Consider the following 5000-nt stretch of genomic DNA (forward strand, 5'->3'; position numbering starts at 1 on the left):
TGGATGGATTGAACAGCGGGGGGCGAGAAGGGAAGAGGAAAGGAAAGAAAGAAAAGAAGGGAGGATGAAAAAAAACCAAAAAAAAACGCTGACTGTGTCGCTCTCTCCTCCGTCCAACACGTTTTAATGTGGCCGCCAGTGTCATTTCCGCCAAATGTGCACGCACACACACACACACACACACACACACACACACACACACACACACACACACACACACACACACACACACACACACACACACACACACACACACACACACACACAGCTCAACCAGAGGCACAGTCTCACAATAAGCATCATAACGATCATACACACAGCTGTACATTGATACATGTGTAGTGAAATGCAAAGCCATAAACAAACTGTAGCTGTAACACCTTATAAGGACTTTCTCTTTTGAGATCACTACCTCTGGATTCCCTTTATTCTACTGACAAATCTTGTGCCACAAATTTATAAAATTTTTAATGTAACGAAAATGTGATATTCATTCATTATCGCACAGCGATCTTGGTGACTCGCAGAGCTGTTTTAAGACGTTTGGATTTGCCTGACCATTGACGCAGCATTGCCTGAAAAGGTGCATGGCTGAAACAACCTATTAAATATGCAAGTGTGCAAATATGCAATACATCCAATTTAAAAAAAAAAGACACTTGGTGGGACCTCAATGGCTAAATCAACTGGTGGTATTTCCACCCTTGAATGGTTTACTATTTATGGAAATGGATTCTGCACACACTAGCAGATATTGTCATAAAAAAGCTTATTATATACAGTAGACTATCCTCATAGACCTTGTTCACTCCATTAGCTGAAGCGCTGGGGCCACAGACTCCCAGAAACACAGCTTGACTGATACTGCCAACGTACAGTGTGAGCCTTTAACAATCAGCCATCCCACCTCCCCTCTGCCGCTAGATACACACACATATACACAACGCTAAATGAAAATATGCTTGCTGCTGTACACATCACATTCCCTTGATAGATGACTTTCAACGAGGGTGCAAGGTTGTTTACAGTTGCAACATCTTTTTGATTTTGTATGGGCAGCTGGATTAAAACCAATATAAACACTTCACTTCAACATCTATAACCAAAGTATAAATGCATTATTACTATGTGCTTCAGATATGACGTGAGGTAAGAAGACCTTGCCCTAGATGCACATTATCGGTGACACTCAGCTTCCTTGCTATTTGCTCTTTCTTTATCTCTGTCTCACTCTCTCTCACTCTCTCACTCCCTCTCTCTGTCTGTCTCTCTCTCTCTCTCTCTCTCGTTTTGCGCCGAGTGCCTTTTGTGTGCCAATGACACCGGCAATGACAATGGCGTAAGCACCGATCGATTCGGGAGTGCGTTCGGGGGGCAGCAGAGGCACGGGAGAGCGGGCCAGCGTTGATAGCTGGGTAACAGGGACGCGTTGGAGGGCCGGAGAGGGACGGAGGGGACGGAGGCATTAGGGAGATGTGTCACACATGCCAGACACACAATTGCTCACCAGTGCTTATCAGAGGACCGCCGTCTAATGAACAGTGTCTGTGTTGATGTATTTTGCATGAGGAACATCGTCTCGTCTCATTTCTAAGGACCGTTGCCTCTTAGTTTGCCTCAGTGGAGCTCTGGGATCAGTTATTTTTATTATTATTTTTTTTAATTATTATTTAATTATTATTATTGTTAATAATAATAATAATAATAATTATTATTATTATTATTATTATTATTATTATTATTATTATTATTATTATTATTATGTTATTATTGATTTATTTATTATCATTATTATTATTATTATTATTATTATTATTATTATTGTATGTGTATAATATGTTTGGTTGTAAACTGTCTGTCTTTAGGTTGCATGCTGGAAGCAGTGGAGAATAAATCAACAGCTTTTTATAAGCTAACTGCACGGCACAAACTAGAGACACAGACATGCACTCTCTTCAAAAACACACAGATACATTACACACACACACACACACACACACACACACACACACACACACACACACACACACACACACACACACACACACACACACACACACAGGCAGATATAGGCACACATGTACCCGTACACATATGGTACAAATTGAAGCTGGCATGGTGAATTAGATTGAACTCTGTGGCGTAGCGGTCTCAAATGCCGATTACATTATACTCTAAAATAGAAGGATGGATTGATGGATGGATGGATGGATGGATGGATGGATGGATGGTAGAGGGAGGGAGGGATAAAAAAGAAAGGGATGGATTGGGTGGGGGGGGGTCCTTACTCCCAGAGCAAAAAAATAATATATATTTCATTATTGCATTAAAAATCAATGGACATCGATTCCATCGTGTCCAAAGGTGATACGTGTGTACTTGATCCTCCAGAGGCCCCAGAGGAAAGGCTGTTAGAGGCAGAGAGGGAGCGAGGGAGCGAGGGAGCAAGGGGAAGATTGAGAGAGAGAAAAAGTCATAAGGAGGGAAGGCTGGGGTGACTTCTTTGCCGCTCTGCTCATTTTAGAGAGGGAAGGTGGCACGGGGAGCGTGGCAGGGAGAAAATGACACAGAGAGAGGGAGAAAGAGAGAGAGAGAGAGAGTGAGAAAGAGAGAGAGAGAGGGAGAAAATGACAGGCAGAGAGGGAGAGAGGGTGAGAGAGAGAGGGAGAGCGAGAGAGAGAGAGAGAGAGAGAGAGAGAGAGCAAGAGAGAGAGAGAGAGAGAGGAATTCTGGTGGAATCAATACAGAGAGGTGAAGTGAAGCACAATAGCCTCGGAGGAGAGGAGAGGCAGCGGTGCAAGTTTAATACTCTCCCACATAAACACCCAAACACGCACGCACACACACACACACACACACACACACACACACACACATACACACACACACACACACACACACACACACACACACACACACACACACACACAGAGTCTCTGAATCTACGCTCTGCACTCGTTCCTGACATTTCCCTCTACATCCTTCCTCTCTTCTGTTTCTCTCTCTCCCATTCTCTCACTTTCTCTCCCTTTCAGAATACACCTGGCACAACATCTACCTGCTCACACAGAGAACACAGCTCAGCTAGTGGGACCCCCCCCCCAAAAAAAAAAAAAAAAATCAAACACACAGAATTGGATGAAGACACGAGGAAAAAACAAACCAAAAATCACACACACTCGGACACTGGAACGTGCCGTTTCATGCAGCACTGACATTTTTAAAGGACACTGCTCTCTAATCAAGAAATGCCCACCCCCCGACTGCCTTTCACGCTACAGAGACACACACACACACACACACACACACACACACACACACACACACACACACACACACACACTTTTGGCTCACACACAGCCAAGATGAGACATACACACACACACACACACACACACACACACACACACACGTGCACAACAAGGCGCTCAAACACCACTCCAGCTCTATCAGCACTTGAGACTTAGTGAGGCTTCAATTAGTTCTTGATGAATGAGCCCATAAGATGCTGTTCTCTCATTTCCCTTGTTGCCAGATATCCCCGCAATCAGAGAGTGGGCGAGAGAGAGAGAGAGAGAGGAGAGAGAAAGAGAGAAGAGAGAGAGAGAGAGAGAGAGAGAGAGAGAGAGAGATGAATTCTCATTGTGGCATGACTGAGATGGAGATGGGATGTGGGGGTGAGGTGGGTGAGGCGGGTGAAGCGGGTGAGGGGGTTGACACCGCCACCCACATAAATCATTCCCATCTTTGCCATCGAGAGGCAGGGGCTCAACGCAACCCCCTAATCACGCCAAAGTCTGACAAGTCTGCACCCTTCTGAACTGCCGCTTGACTTTTTTTTTCTGATTCTTTTTTTAAGGTTTTTTTTTTTTTTTTTGCGTCCACTTAGCAGCCTGCGTAGTAATATAAAACAGTGGAACAGTGAAACACGCCGGCATCTATGGGTGTCGGTGTGTCTGATTCTATATACGTGTTCCCAGTCACTTTGATTGGTAAAATGACACAGTAAGGCTCCCAAAAAGTTGTTGTTTTTTTTTTGTCAAACTGTGGTTTCATGGTGTCGTCTCATGTCATTGGCAAATTGTATTTTTTATTTTATATTTATTGCTTCACTCTTTATTCAATTTTATTTTATTATCATTTTTATTCTCCTTTTTTCTTCAGACAGCTTTTCGTTGTTAAGCTCTTTAAAGGTGCAGTGTGTAGAATTTAGGGAACGGACTTGGCAGAAATGGAATAGAATATTCACAAGTATTTAGTTTTAATTCATGTATAATCACATGAAATTAAGAACCGTTGTGTTGTTGTTATCTTAAAATGAGCTGTTTTTTTATCGCCATAAGGGGCGGGTACGCTTCACGGAGGCAGTCATGTCGCACCGCCATGTTTCTACGGTAGCCCAAAACGGACAAACCAAACACTGGCTCTAGGAGAGGGCCTTTCGCGAGTTTCTTCCACGGAGGCCCCCGTGTTGCACCACCATGGAGAGGGGTGTTCAGTTGGTGATCTGCAACGTCACCGCTGGATCAGGGGCGGAAATGACAAGGGGGGCAGGGGGGTCTAGACCCCCGCCTTCCTGGGAGAAAACAGAGAGTTGTCCCCCTCAATATATCATTGTGAACATAACTACATCACTTTAAATAATCAATCGCTCGGTGCGACAAAACCGGGTGTTTTTATTTCAGAAGTCGGTTATTTTATTTTACTCCATTTCCTAATGTGACGAAACAAGCACCGTGCATGATGGAAACACGTTCTCCGTCACCTCCCCCCCCATTTTTTTTCTCTCATATAAGATATAAAAAAAACCATCCGACTATCTTGTCAACTTCTATATGAAAAGGAGATTGTTTTTTTTTTTAAGCCCATTTGACGGCTTCTCACGTTTCTCAACAGTAAAGCGTGCTCTGTTAAAATTGAGTAAAATTGTTGAGAACGATTTTGAGAAATATTGAGAAAAATGTATGAAGGTAAAACGCTGCTTCATTCCGACTTCTCTG

The 5000-nt window shown here is 43.5% G+C and overlaps 1 protein-coding gene across 1 annotated transcript in view; it reads right to left on the reverse strand.

Annotated features, from left to right (window-relative positions):
- Nucleotides 1-5000, reverse strand: part of LOC307233494 (proprotein convertase subtilisin/kexin type 4-like) — a gene marked incomplete at both ends in the record, with an annotated part of 119844 nt that overhangs the window by 84635 nt on the left and 30209 nt on the right. The window lies entirely within an intron of this gene.

Source organism: Zeus faber (genome assembly GCF_960531495.2).
Source record: "Zeus faber genome assembly, chromosome: 8".
NCBI classification, from domain to species: Eukaryota; Metazoa; Chordata; class Actinopteri; order Zeiformes; family Zeidae; genus Zeus; species Zeus faber.